The 14,767-nt window shown below is 39.5% G+C and overlaps 1 protein-coding gene across 3 annotated transcripts in view; it reads right to left on the bottom strand.

Annotated features, from left to right (window-relative positions):
* The window catches only part of kif26a (kinesin family member 26A), a 212,271-nt gene that overhangs the window by 33,791 nt on the left and 163,713 nt on the right, over positions 1-14,767 (bottom strand). The window lies entirely within an intron of this gene.

The raw sequence follows: 14,767 nt of genomic DNA, 5'->3' as shown, positions 1-14,767 counted from the left end.
CATACTTTTGAAACATCTACCCACATGCCACTCTAGTTATTTAGCATATAAATACTCCCTATAATGCTACAAATGCCTGTTAGGCTGCATTGCATCTTTGGCTACATCAAAGGTGCCTCCAGGTTACAAAGTGTTGTTATCTCCCAAACCTTATCAGCAATCTGTTTTGTCTCAGACAAGCTTCATCAAAGAAGCCACATGAGAACAAAAGATAGCATGTTCCATGATTTTAGCGGGGAGGAGTGGGGGACAAGCTGAAACAAACACATTGTCTCAATTTCTCGTGATGCCTCTGGCTCTTTGAAGGGAGACGTCATGCCATAAACTAAAGGTAGATTAAAACAAGTTAACCCTGGGAGGGGAAGTAAGAGATTGGAGATCAAAAAGACATCTTAAGGGGAAAGACAATTTCCTAAAAACTTTACAAGCCAACATGGTTTATATGAGTATGTTTCTCAGTAGTCACTATAGTCTCTCAATTATAACCCATTCCCCTAAGGAGGGAGAGACATCCCCAATATGACCAATTGCCAAGGACAAGACTTATCTTTCTAAAAAAAAACAAACCAAATCTATATCTGCAAAGTCAGCACTGTAAAGCTAACAATTTTGAGGAGCAAAAATAGGATGCAACAAACCTCTGTTATTCAAAATGATGAGTGAACAAATTTCATGGAATGAAATACCGCATGTGCCATAGCTTCAAGTGCTTTTATTAATTCAATAATATTAAAGTATGTTCAACATCCTGTATGTTGTAACACATTTTGAGTCCTGAACTAAGAAGATGGGACAGAAGAAAAAGAGGAGACAGAAACAAGTGAGCTAGTACTGATATTTTTGCAGAGATAGGATAGGGGATAGTTAATGTGGTTTTGCAGCCCTCATCCACACATTTGTTCAACATGTGTCTATGTGAACCACTCCTAGACTTCTTTCAAACTCCATCAATACCAATTAAATGACCAAAAAACAGTGGTTCCCACATGTTTGAATGGGAGCCACTTACTGTCGTGGCAAAGGAAATGTGAATGAGAAGACTGATATAAAGCTTTTAGAACTGGTCTCAAAACAATTTGCTGTTAGAGCCAAACAGCATGATGCCTTTGTATTCTGCTCTGATTGGACCTCACCTGGAATACTGTCTCCAATTCTGGGCACCACAGTTTAAAAGAGATAGACAGGCTGGAAGGTGTGGAGAGGAGGGCAACTAAAATGATCAAAGGTCTGGAGACATTGACTCCCAATGAGGAATGTCTTAAAGAATTGGGTATGTTTAGCTTGCAGAAGAGAAAGTCGAGAGGAGACATGATAGCCATTTATAATATGTGAAAGGGTGTGATAAGGATGAAAGAACAGACTTGTTTTCTGCTGCCCTTGAAACCAGGACTAGGAGCAATGGGTTCCAATTACAGGAAAGGAGACTCCACCTGAACATTAGGAAGAAATTCCTGATCTTATTCGCTGTTCAACAGTGGAACTGTCTGCCTTGGAATGTGGTGAAAGCTCTCTCCTTGGAAACTTTTAAACAGAGGCTGGATGGCCATCTGTCAGGGATACTTTGTGGTTTTCCTGCATGGCAGGGGGTTGGACTAGATGGCCCATGTGGTCTCTATTATTCTATGATTCAAAGAGGAAAAATGTCCCTTCTCCATTCCATGTCCAGACCCTATGACATCATAAGGAACACATACACTGCTTTTGGCCTTTAAACCACAAAAAATCAGATAATGCTGACCTGGCAAGCCTTAAAAGTGGCAGTCTACAGCCTCTTGTTTAAAAATCAGTCTGTCCTGTAACTCCTAAACAAGTTAATTACTCTCTGGTGCAATGGACTATGCTGTTCTGCAACTAATGATGAAGTAAGGTTCAACTACCAGTACAGTGGGTGTGGACATGCAATGGAGGAGCCACTGTTTTGCCCTTTGGTTTAAGCAGCAAATTGTTTCAGGCCAGTCCTGGAGACACTGCTGATCCATTACCTTTGAGATTATGACAATGGTGATGGGCCAATTAAAGAATGAATAAACTTCACTGTATTAGTCACAAGTTCCACCATCTTCTTTCCTGACAAGCTCTCTCTCTCTCTTCTGCCCTTGACATATGTTCTCTTTAGTTATATGTCCATTCAGAGAGTCAACTCACATCCAACTATGGAAGTAAACGAACACTGAACTTTCTTGTGAAAGTCAGTAACAGTAGCTAGAAAGGGAGAAAAAGAATGAAAGGATTAGTGGTGAGATGAAGTAGAAAAAGAGAGGTGTAGACAAAGACCTTCAGGCAGCAAAAAAACTAACCTGGGGAGAAGAAAACCAGAGGGAGAAGCTCCGCAAAAGAAAACAATTATGTATATGGAGTTAGTGGTATTTACAATTATACTTATAGAGTCTAAATACCCTAAAGGCACTAGATTCCATTTGATCTTGAAAGCTAAACAAGATCAGCCCTGGTTAATACCTAAATCAGAGACCAATATAGCAAATGCTATATTTCAGAGGAAGGAACTAGCAAAACTAGCTCTGAGTATTCATTGCCTAGGAAAACTCTATGAAATTCATGAGGTCACCATAAATTGACAGGTTACCTTAAGCCAAATACTCACACATGCACATAATTACATTTTCAGCACACACACAATAGGGATGCCCTATTGAAGCAAAACACTCTGCACCATGATACTTTCTCACTCCATTTCTCAGTAACAGAATGATAAAAATGAAAGTGACCCTAAGGGTCATCTAATTCAACCCCTTGGGAATATATGAATTAGTGCAGGGGTAGTTTCTTCTCAACTAAACTGAGTGCATTTTCAGTTTATATGCTTCTCTCATTCTAAAGCAGCTCTGTCCCCAAATTCTTAAAGAGTTATGTATTTCTAGGAGGAAAATATGTGCATACACCCATCTGTGCATTTCATAAATTCTGAAGTCTGAAGAGAAACATATGGTGACATTTCAACATCATATTTGAATGTTCTTTGGGTTTGGTTTCCTTCCTCCTCCATGCCCCACCTTCAAATGTAAATGGCTCACATCACATGTGCTTTCTGGCTTAGCCCTTTGGTCCTCATCAACAAAATAAGCAAAACTATAGAACTAGCGGGCAACATAGTCAGAAGATTGCTATGCTACTATTCAGTAACGTTCTGGTTGGGCTGAGTACATAGCAATAGTAAAAGGGATACATGCAGAAATGACCACAGTGGAGCAGGAGTCAATAGCAAACAAATAAAATTCAAAAGAATATATAAACTATAATTAAAACCAGTACAAATATCGAGATGCTGCATGGATGGAGTCTTCGGATGGAGTCCAGCATCTGAGAGGCAAAACCCTACTTGCTCAACAGGATCTCCTCCTCCCCACTGAAGCCTTAAGCACACTGCTATTGTTGTTCCATACTTTCAAGTCATTTCCAACTTATGGCAGCCCTATCATGAGGTTTTGGGGATTTCTTGCGTTTTTTGTTTGGGGGTGTGTGTGTGTTGTATGTTGTGTTTAGATCATTCCCGAGAGACTGTGGCTTGCCTATGGTTACCCAGTAGGTTTCATGGCTGAGTGCAAATTCGAATCCTGATCTCCAGAGTCGTAGTACAAAGTTCAAGCCACTATACTATGCCGCATATCCTTTCCATAGAATCCACTCAGGAAGGTTACCTAACCTTCTGGAGCACATTTTAAGAGTTTGCAGAAAAGCAGTAATAGAGAGGTGTTACCCCAAACTTCCCAGTCATCTGATGAATAAAATTAAATGGACAAAAACTTTTGCTTGGCACTAAAATGATATGTATAAGTAAGTCTCCATGATTCTATACATGCATAATCATGGATTAAGCTTGAAAAAAGGGGGAAATGCAACTCTACTTTGGTTTATCCTATTGTTTTTATGTTTGAAAGGCAAGATACACAGCAGCCGCCTCCGGAATCCTTTACTGGACATCTGTGAAGGGTAAAAAAAAAAAGAATAGCCTGCCTCATCACCTACTCCAAGCATTTTAAGAAAGCAAAAATCTATAAGTCTGGCCACAAAAATGGAATGTTAAGAAATGTGGATGCTAATAAAAGGAAAAGTCATCCTTTGACGCATTTTAAAAGAAACTTTGCTGTTGACTCAAAATCATTTTATTTTCTTGTTCAAGGCTGTCTTGAATAAGGTTCAAGGCTGGCTTGAATAAGGTTCAAAATACAGTCGTTTTATTTTCTTATTCAAGGTTGACTGTTTCATTTCATGTGTCTACATTAGTTCTGAATAGAGCTTGCTGAAAATTGTAGAACTAGCAACACATCTGATTTATTAAGTGAGGTATGCATGGATATGGGAAGACAGACAATAGGATCCTCTCCTTTATCGCCAGCGCCTATTGTGAGATGGTAGAGTAACCAGGAACGAGCCTGCAGTCCAGAAATCAAAAGATGACTAGGATTTAGCATGGCAGCTATGAAAGAACTAGACAAGATTTTGATGTATAAAGATATATCACTGCAGTCCAAGACACTGCATTTCCAATTATATATAGTTATGAAAGCTGGACGCTGAAGAAAGCTGTTAGAAAGATAATCAACTCATTTGAAACACGGTACTATGGAAACCATGGACTGCTAAAAAGACAAAAAAAACGGGTGCTTAGAGCCAATCAGTCCTGAACTCTCCCTAGAAGTCAAGATGACTAAACCAAGAAAGTCATACTTTGCAAGATCTGAGCAAATCTGTTGGGGACAGGGTGACTCTGATGTCTCCCATGCATAGGATCACCATAAGTCTAAGTTAATGACAGCAGTTAACTACAAAGAGTAACCAGGAAGAAGGGCCTTCAATATTGATTTTAGATGATGTGGCAGAAGGCAACCTTTGTCTACTTCATGTAGAACCAACAATAGTTCACACAGCAAATCAGGTGCTTAGTGTGACTTGCTACACACATAACAAATGGAGATAACTCCAGGTTTTTATAGTCTCTAGTTATTAAACTCTTAATGGGCTGTCATTCATAGCTGGTGAACTATTCTTTTAGGTATATCTAAAAGCATTTATTCATATCCTTCCCTTGACATCCTAGCTTTTCCTGCTGTCAAAATGAAGCTTGTAAGCTGGTGTATAGCTATATGTGGGAGGCAGGGGAAATGAGGCACCACCTCTCCAAACAAGAATTATGTTCCCCGAGGAAATTTCAGCACTGAGGTAACTTCAAATTTCAGTTGAACATTTATAAATACAGTTTAAGCCTCCAAAGAAATGGGGTAGACAAATTCTTGAGGGAATGTGAATGCAGAAAATCTAAGAGTTCTAGATGCAAATGATTGTCAACACCTCACTTTCTGCAATGCTAGAAATTTGTGACATGAAGGAAAATTTCATTTGGGTGGGTAAAATTTAGCCCCCCTCCTCATAGCTATGTGTATTGCCTTTCAGGGACAGATGCCTATATTGTGTTAGCAATTAGCTGTTGCTACGTCTGCTTACATTTCTCTTTAAAACATTACACCTAGTTATATATCACTGTACATCAACATATTGACATGACTATTTGATTGCTCTGACATTGTTAAGATTGCCCACTATGGGCAATCTTGGCCAGGAAACAAATAAATTATTGATTCTGTTTTGTTATATACGATAACAGAACACTTTGATAGAAACACCTTTCAAGTAGTTGGCTGCACCATTGTTAACTTGCCTGTTTAGAAACCAAGCTGGAAGGCATCCGCTACAACCACGTTTTAATTCCTGTAAATTATCCTAAAACAAACGCATGCACAGCCCCCCCCCCCCTCATCCTCATAAGGACGGATGCTTGTCTTTATTCATGAGGCCGTCTGTATTATGCAAATCTATCTTGCAACTATCTTGCTAATTAACTGCCTCTGTAATTCATGTGGGTTTTGTACACTGTAGGTTAACATTAAACTGCTGAACCTCTCAGATTTATATGTTTCAGTCTCAGTCTGGGAAAAGGGAGGAGGAAGACAACAGAAATACTAAGGGAAATCCTATTAAAATCCAAACCTGTTTGATTGAAAAATAAAGGGGCAAAGAGAGAAAGAGAGAGAAGAAGGAATGAAGGACAGAGAAGAAAGGCACATATTGCATATCTTGAAATAACTCAAAAGCCAGAGTTGTGATGTAACTAAGTTAGAAAGTTCCTAGAAATGAATGGAAGTGAATCAGGGTATATCTGTTTATGTTTACTGTTAATAATGGGTGCTCATTTATATGCCAATGGTAGAGATGGAAGACACAAACAGCCATCCAAGAATATTGTTTGCTCTCATTTATTTGGTTGCCAATATACAGTTTGAATCAGGGAAAGAAAGGTTACAAAAGCTGAACTTCTCCTGTTCCTACCATTTTCAGGGCAAATTAAGTGGATGGATGATGAAGTGAACAAAATAACAAAGAAGGATTCTTCCCTCCACCTATCCCATCAGACATCAATTTATACATATGCAGCAAAACATTTAAATGAGACATAAACAGCAACAAAGGGAGCAGACCCTCATTTTCCCCCACTGTGAGAGAATTAAGGCCATTGGAGGAATATGAGAAGAAAGCACCCTACTGGGTGAAAAACACATATGAAACATAGAAAGCTAACAAAATGAATCAGATTATTGTCTGTGATGAGGTAGACAGCTTCTAGCCTTCCAGATGTTGTGGCGCAGAATTCTCATAATCTCCAGAGGGCTTAAAGCGCATGGGAGTTGAAATCCAACAACATCTACAACAAAGGGGTATGTGTGGATTCTAAATCACTTTCTCTTGGAAACTAAAGCCTCTCTTAGGACTAAACTGGTCTAGACAGTGTCAAAATAACCCAGTGGTTTTGAGCACGTCTACACTTAGGTCAGTGTAGGGCCAGGACAGCTTCATGTGGATAAACACCACACAGGGTTGATCCGGAGTAACATGGCACAAAGCCACCTTAATACGGTCTTGCCTTGTGTTGACCAAAGTTGGGGGATAGTCCGAATTCTGGCCCAGAATTTGGACTATATGTTGACCTTTGGCTTCTCTGAACAGTTGGGTTGATATTAGAACAGAATTGGATGCAACTGTTCCAATTGCCACCCTGTATTTCCTGGGCTTGAACTGCAGTCAATGTCCCCCTCTCATTTTCTATCTCGCTGCAGTCTCCAACCACAAGAATCCAACTTGTCTACAGTCACTTACAGTGACATCATCTAGGATGACAGGGTGCTGTAGGAAGGGAAAGGACCCATCGCCCCGGCCAGTGCCACTGCAGGCAATGGCCGACAGGTCAGAGCCAAGTCCAGACACCCTCCTACCACCATAGTCCATCTATTATCACAGCCCTGCTCAGGTTTTACAAACTCAAAGCTATGACTATCTTGACTGAGTCAGATTGCCAATTATTTGTGCAGCAACTAGGAACAAGAAGGTCCTGGGATGGGAGGAAACAGCTGGCTAGGATCAGTAGTCAGGCTTGGCTTTTAAGAGCCTCGTAGAGTCCTGATCCTATAGGGAAGTGGAACCGCTTAAGGAGAAATAAGTTCAGTAGAGGCTCAAATAGGAACAAGTCTTGTCCTTTTTCACTCTGGTAGGTCCAGCTGCACCATCTGTTGCAGAATTATCTTTCTGGAATGAAGAAAACTTTAGTCGGAGCCTGGAAAGTTTTCATTTTTGGATTAGAACCCAGAATCCGCAAATGAACATGCTCCTCGTGAGGTTCTGTAAACCAAACCCAAAAAGTTTTTTATAAGCTTAATTATACAGAAATAGAATGCTCAACCCGTTCTTTATAGTATGTCAAATACAGCAGAGAGAAAGCACTTAACCCTTTCTTTGTCATCACTTCCCCCAATTCCTTTTCCTCTGTTGATTTTCTACAAATTGAGAGAATGGGTGTGATAAAGTTTTCAGAGGGCGGGGGGGGGGGGGGGGAGAGATTTCAGCAATACCCTTCCTAACTGCTCATTCCCTGATTTCTATTGTCTCAACTTTAAACTAGCTACACCAAACAGGCCACAACAATGCAGTTAGAGCCTTAGCTCATAGCCAAAATGTTCGGTGGATTTAATTGCAACTGACAGATATATAACCCTTGCAAAATTGATTTACTCTGTGTAGTTCCTAGATGCTCTCCATGCTGATAATGTAACTGCAAATTTATATGCAAAAATTGCCATGTTAGGAGTGACTATCCAACTCTCTGGAGAGAACCTCAAAGAAGCAGTTTTATGTTGTTCTCTTTAGAATATGGCCTCTATTAAACAAGAATTTATTCTGTTTCCCCCAAAGGGGTGCACAAAACCATTATATATTTTTTTTCAAAGGGAGAAAACAATAGAAAAAATATATGTATTTCTTTGTCATTTCTCATCATTTGCCTCATCTATGTATTAAGTGGAGATTCTGATGTGTTTCTCTATGCATTAACTATGTACCTACCATAATGGTTACAAAGTAGTTTGGGGTTGTTACACATTATTATTATTATTATTATTATTATTATTATTATTATTATTATTATTATTATTATTATTTAGCTGGCATTCTGTGTTGCAGTTAAGGATTTGTAAACTAGAGTTACGAATCAAAATTGTTCTATATTCATTGAGACTACATTGTCTTAATGTAAGAGTACACAAAAGGAAGTCTGTCCAGCGTCATTTGGGATGGTAAGACTCAACCTGTATAACTAAGTAGCTGATGCAGAACCAAAGTATTTTTATTTTTGTGATACCTCGTTCTATTTCACAACAATCAGCGTCATAAGAGAAAGAGAAAGAGAGATTCAGCCAAAATGCAGGGCTTGCCAGAAACCCTCTCATCAAATTGGATGATTTAGATTTCAAATGGCATTTTGATCATTAGGAAACAAGTAGCAGTAAATATGACAAATTTAAGTAGCTGTCATAAGGAGAAATGATCAGGGCACACGAGGAGCTTAAGGAAATGTCTAAAGGTTGAATTAATCATGTTAGCAGGACTTGGTCATGGCTTTGGAGGAGACACAACAAATAATAATAAAACAAATGGCATTTTAAAGTACTGACTGAAAGCCAAACACATGATTTCCAAGCACTCTTGAGTCTTTTCCTGCCTCAACTCCCATCCACTGCCAAACACACAGAGGCTTCAACTGTCTCATGTGAGAAAATTCTGTTCCAATAATTTACATGGTTAAAAAAAATAGAAGAGCTGACAGGAGCTTAGGGATACCACAAGTATTTAAGTGATGCTCATATTAACAAATATGTTGCTGAATGAGACCCCATGAAAAATAACATTTTACAAAGTGGGGGAAATCCTTAGCACTCTAGAAGGGGAGCAGAGAGACAAATTAGAATGCAGTACAGTAGCCATTATAAAAAGAATGTCTTTTCTCCTTAATACCACAATCTGATAAATTATCTTAAGTAGCACATTAACGTCAGAAATTGAGCATAATCTAACTTCTTTTGGTGGCAATACTAAATGGCTTTCAAACATCTTTCCTGTTACGGTGACATTAAATTTAATTGTACCCAATGAGACCTGTGCCGTCCGCCGGACCATAAAAAACTATAAAACTGAAACGTGCTGTCCTTTATCCGGGCGAACTGCAAATCCCTATAAGCTGTCCTATAGATATTGAACGACTGAGTCTGGATAACTTCAAAAAAGGATGTTTATTCATACAAGGTTGTAAACCTGGCAGATCTTAAAGTTGCAGAAAATGAAACAAATTTCTATAGGTTTTAGGTACAGAATTATCCCTGGTTCCAGAAAGCAAAGGTGATTATAAAACCACTATACCCTAATCACGCTGCCTATATTAGAAGGAGAAACTCTTTCCTTCCCTATCTTTACAGCAAAGATTAGTTCTAGAAGCGATGGAATAACTTTGCTCCTCTAACTAGATTTCCTATTCCAGATCAATATAATTCAATACTTATCTAATTTGGATAGGCTTAGATTGGCCTGGTTTTGAGGATGATTTGTCCCAGTTAGCTTTGCACAGCTCCAGCACGTTGGAAGACTATAGCCAGAATGAAGCTCCAAAATGGAGACTAGACCCTGGTAAAAAGGGCGGTCCTAAGATGTTGCACTCTTTGACCAATCACTGCAAAGAAAACTGCAGCCAGCTCTTGCAGATTCCAAGCCACTTTTCCTAGGCTTTTGCAGCCAGAGGCTCAAACAAAATGTAAAGGAGGGAAAACAAACAAACGACCAATAGGTAAGGCAAACCATCGTCCTGGGGGACGGAACAAGACCACACAAAAAGTGATTCAGGCTTTTTTGAGAGAGGAAAAAAATCTGCCATGATGGATCATTTTCTTTTAACTCAGGTTCAAGATAAATTGATGCAAACATGGAGGGGCTGGCACTTCTAGGGGGCAAGACATGCAATTAGTGGCACTACATTTACCATATCAACAGGGCCACAAATGCTCCAGTGTGAATCTATGTAGCAAATGAAGATATAAGTCTACCAATCTCTTGAAAATGGTATAATATGCGAGAAATGGTACACCTGTACAGTCTCTCCCTTCCCCTGGTTTCCGTCCAAATTCATCCTCTTATCATATGTTTTTAACCATGGTTGACACTGAGGGCCCTGAATACGACACAAGAAGCCTCTCGAGAATTTTGGTGCTTTCAGAGATTTGAATTAGAATCATAGAATCATAGAATTGGAAGAGACCTCACGGGCCATCCAGTCCAACCCCCTGCCAAGAAGCAGGAAAATCACATTCAAAGCACCCCCGACAGATGGCCATCCAGCCTCTGCTGAAAAACCTCCAAAGAAGGAGCCTCCACCACACTCTGGGCCAGAGAGTTCCACTGCTGAACAGCTCTCACAGTGAGGAAGTTCTTCCTAACGTTCAGGTGGCATCTCCTTTCCCTTAGGCTAAACATGACCAGCTCTTTAAGCCACTCCTCTGGACACTTTCCAGCTTGTCAACATTTTCCTTCAATTGCGGTGCCCAGAACAGTATTCCAGGTGTGGTCTGACCAAGGCAGAATAGAGGGGTAGCATGACTTCCCTGGATCTAGATGCTATACTCCTATTTATGCAGGCCAAAATCCCAATAGCTTTTTTTGCCACCACATCACGCACATCTGAAGGTTGCCAGTTCAAATCTGGGGAGAGTGCGGATGAGCTCCCTCTATCAGCTCCAGCTCCATATGGGGGACATGAAAGAAGCCTCCCACAAGGATGGTAAAAACATCAAAACATCTGGGCGTCCCCTGGGCAACATCCTTGCAGACGGCCAATTCTCTCACACCAGAAGTTACTTGTAGTTTCTCAAGTTGCTCCTGACACGGGGAAAAAAAACCTCCTGATGACATCCTGATTCAGATAGACACACATTGCGAAAGAATGCTTCCTGAAAAATACAGAGTGAGAAGTATTTTTTAAAATGCTTTAAACCCTAAAAGAAGCACTTTCAGCATTAAAACATTCTATGTTTCTGCAGCCTCGGAATAGATGTGGATATGGGTGTTTTTGCTCTAAGATGCCAGTCCTTCTCAAAGTGGCCTTCCAGAAAATCTCCTTGCTGACAATGACACTGAACTAGTTCTTTCCCGTTCTATGAGTTCATGAATTAAATCTCCCATAAATGTGTTTAAACTGTTAACATGTCTGTACTCCTTTTCCAGCTTTCCCAGAACACTCACAGTTTTGAAGTTTAATGCAGTAACCTTTTCTGCAGCTCAATCACAAAGTAAGCTTTCATCTGACAAGGTAATTTAGAGTTACATACACTGGGGGAAAATTCTTGCAAGTTGTAATATGTTTCTTTAGTTCTTGTGCTCCTTTATTAGACTTTTTAGGAAAAAACAATGTTTCACAGGAGGAAAAATTGCAGTGAATGACAGTAATCTAATCAATAGTGATCTAATTAGCTCGGGGATCACACATTTAGATTCCAAGCTCAAACCAAAGAATCCCTATGTTTGCTTTTTTTTTATACACATAGTTTATGCCATAACAATAATTCCTTCTAAATGTTTCTAGCAGGATGTATATTTTGTCCCCTGTATCTCTGTGGGATATATTCCAGGATTCCATGTCACAATACAATACAAAACAACAAAAATTAGCAACCCCTATTGCAATGATGGACTTCTAGCCCAATAATATCACAATGTCATGCTGGAGGACCCAGAAAATGGCTACAGGACATATTTTGTTGGATGTGGATAAATGAAACTGCAGATACACGCCCACAGATACAAATATCATATTATTTAACAGCTGCAGTGATAGAGAACCAACTATGTGATCCCATTCTTCATTTATCAGCAAAGTCTGAAGATAACCCCATATAGGACCTATACCAATATAATAACTTCATTGTACCAGTTGTATGTGAAACCCTTACAGCTAATGGAAAACTCCCAACATAAAGAGAAAATGGTGAAATCCAAGTCATGTAGACACATATAATGTAGATTGCACCACATTGAACTAAATTATATGAGTCTACACTGCCACATAAACCCGTTCAATGCAGTTAATCTACATTTTGAAACTGGATTACATTTCCATATAATCCAGTTTCAGAATGTAGATTAACTGCATTGAATGGGTTTATATGGCAGTGTAGACTCATACAATTTAATTCAATGCAGTGCAGTCTGCATTATATGAGTCTACACTGGTTGTTATCATGCAGACAAACTGAATTAGATGACAATATAGATGAGGCCTGAGAGTAAACCTAAACTCTGTAAACCTAAACCCATCCTATGGTTGCTGGTGGCACAATGTTATTCATGCAAAGGAAGTGAGAATGCTCCCAACCAAAGACAGCAGTTCAAGAAGACTCTCTATCATCATATCTTATTGCCCCAATAGAATTCTGACTGATGTCAGTTACCTTGAGAATAATAATAATAATAATAATAATAATAATAATAATACTTTATTTATAACCCGCTTCCATCTCCCCAAGGGGACTCGGAGCGGTTCACATGGAGACCAAGCCCAATCAACGGATAAAACAATACGACAACAGCATATATAATTAAAACAATAACAATAAAATAACATTCATAAAATACATCAGCAAGCATCAGGACTAAATGGTGGGGCTATTAAGAAATTACAAGGGAAGGCAGGCATGTGCAAAAATGCAACGCAATAGACTTCATAGCAGTGGGAATATATAATATCCAATCCAGGAATTCAGGACAAAGCGATACACAACTGCCCCCTCCCCATATCTTCAAATTCAGTCATCCATGGCATTAAAATATTCCAAACAGTACAAATTTGAAAAAGCAAACCTTGATTTTGCCATTCTATATAAGGGACATCATTGTGTATAATGGGGCTTGAGTGTTCCATGGGTTTTGATATCAATGGGGGATGGGATCCTGGAACCAAACCCCAGTGGAAACCAAAGGCTTACTCTGTATTTATGATGTAAAACCACATAATTCTGCTGACTTCATAATTCTGCCCAGAAAAAAGGAGCAAACTGAGGTGAAACTTATTATGATGGGGCGTTCAGCATGCAGAAAGCACACAGAATGAAAATCCAGCTGTCAGGAATAATAAAAAAATAATAATATAAAGGGCAGGTGAGTTACACCTGAGTGCACAGAACCTTTACAAGTGCCCTGCCCAAAGCAGCCTCTATTAAGCCAAGTGAGGCAGTTGCCTCAGGTGAAAGATAGAGCGAGGTGACTACAAGGTGAAAGAGTTATATGCCAAGTGCCTTGCAAACCTTCTGTCTTCAAGTGTGAACGATGCTGTCTGACTGCCAATGTTCTTTCAAGACTGAACTGACAGCCAGCTTTTTAAAAATGGGGGGTACCATCACTTGCCTCAGCCTGAAGCTGCCAGACTGAAAACTAAATATGAGAATTTTAACTGTTGTGTAGAAGAAGGGATTTCAGCACAAGTTGCTTCTCACACAACCAGATAGCAAGCACTACCTGCTGAAATTCATTCTTCTAAAGCAGAGTTTCTCAAACTGTGCTCCTCCAAGTGTTTTGGACTTCAGCTCCCACAATTCCTAACAGCTGGTAAGCTAGCTGGGATTTCTGGAAGCTGAAGTCCAAAACACGTGGAAGAGCACAGTTTGAGAAACACTGTTCTAAACAGTCATTAAAGGTCTCCAATTTTCATTCTGGGAACCCTGCCTCGGACAACAAAGTGACTTAGGCCAGCCCTTGTTTTGCTTCAATTATTGTATATATTATCACAAATGAGGGATCCTAATTCCAATGCTGCAACCATAGTCACAAGGCTAAAGTATCCATATGTCTAAGCAAGGGAGTAGAACTCTTAAGGAAGGGGGTTCCTGAATACATCCCATTCCCTCTGTGATGGCCAGAGGTTATCTTCCCTGTTTCCACGAAGGGATGAAACATTTGCATTTTCAGAAAGAAGGTAATGCTAAATTTTCTCTTCCATCCTTTTGACTCCTATGAAACCACCTTAAAGGAAGGAAATAATCCATTTTCCATCGTGAGTTTGGCTTAGACCATACCACCCAACTTGCTCCAATTCCCTCAGAAAAGTATCTGATTGTCAATAGTATTAAAACTTCTTGACTTCTGTATAATTTCAATTGGGATTATTTTGTAATTTCTAGTACTTTGGTACCTCCATAAAATGGAAATTGGCAGTAATATGTCTATTTAAACATTCAAAGCCATACTTTATCCTTGGGAATGTGAAGTAAATACCTCAAAGGTTTGGCTGGCTGCCTTGGAACCCTACAGAGCCTAAACTATATGTTCCAAGTGTTTCTACCATTTAAAAAAACAAATGTTCTGAAAGGTTTCAGAGATCACAAAACTGCCC

This window comes from Anolis carolinensis, chromosome 1, assembly GCF_035594765.1.
Source record: "Anolis carolinensis isolate JA03-04 chromosome 1, rAnoCar3.1.pri, whole genome shotgun sequence".
NCBI lineage: Eukaryota > Metazoa > Chordata > Lepidosauria > Squamata > Dactyloidae > Anolis > Anolis carolinensis.
Note: the sequence above shows the minus strand (reverse complement) of the source record. Positions and strands in the feature narration are given on the sequence as shown.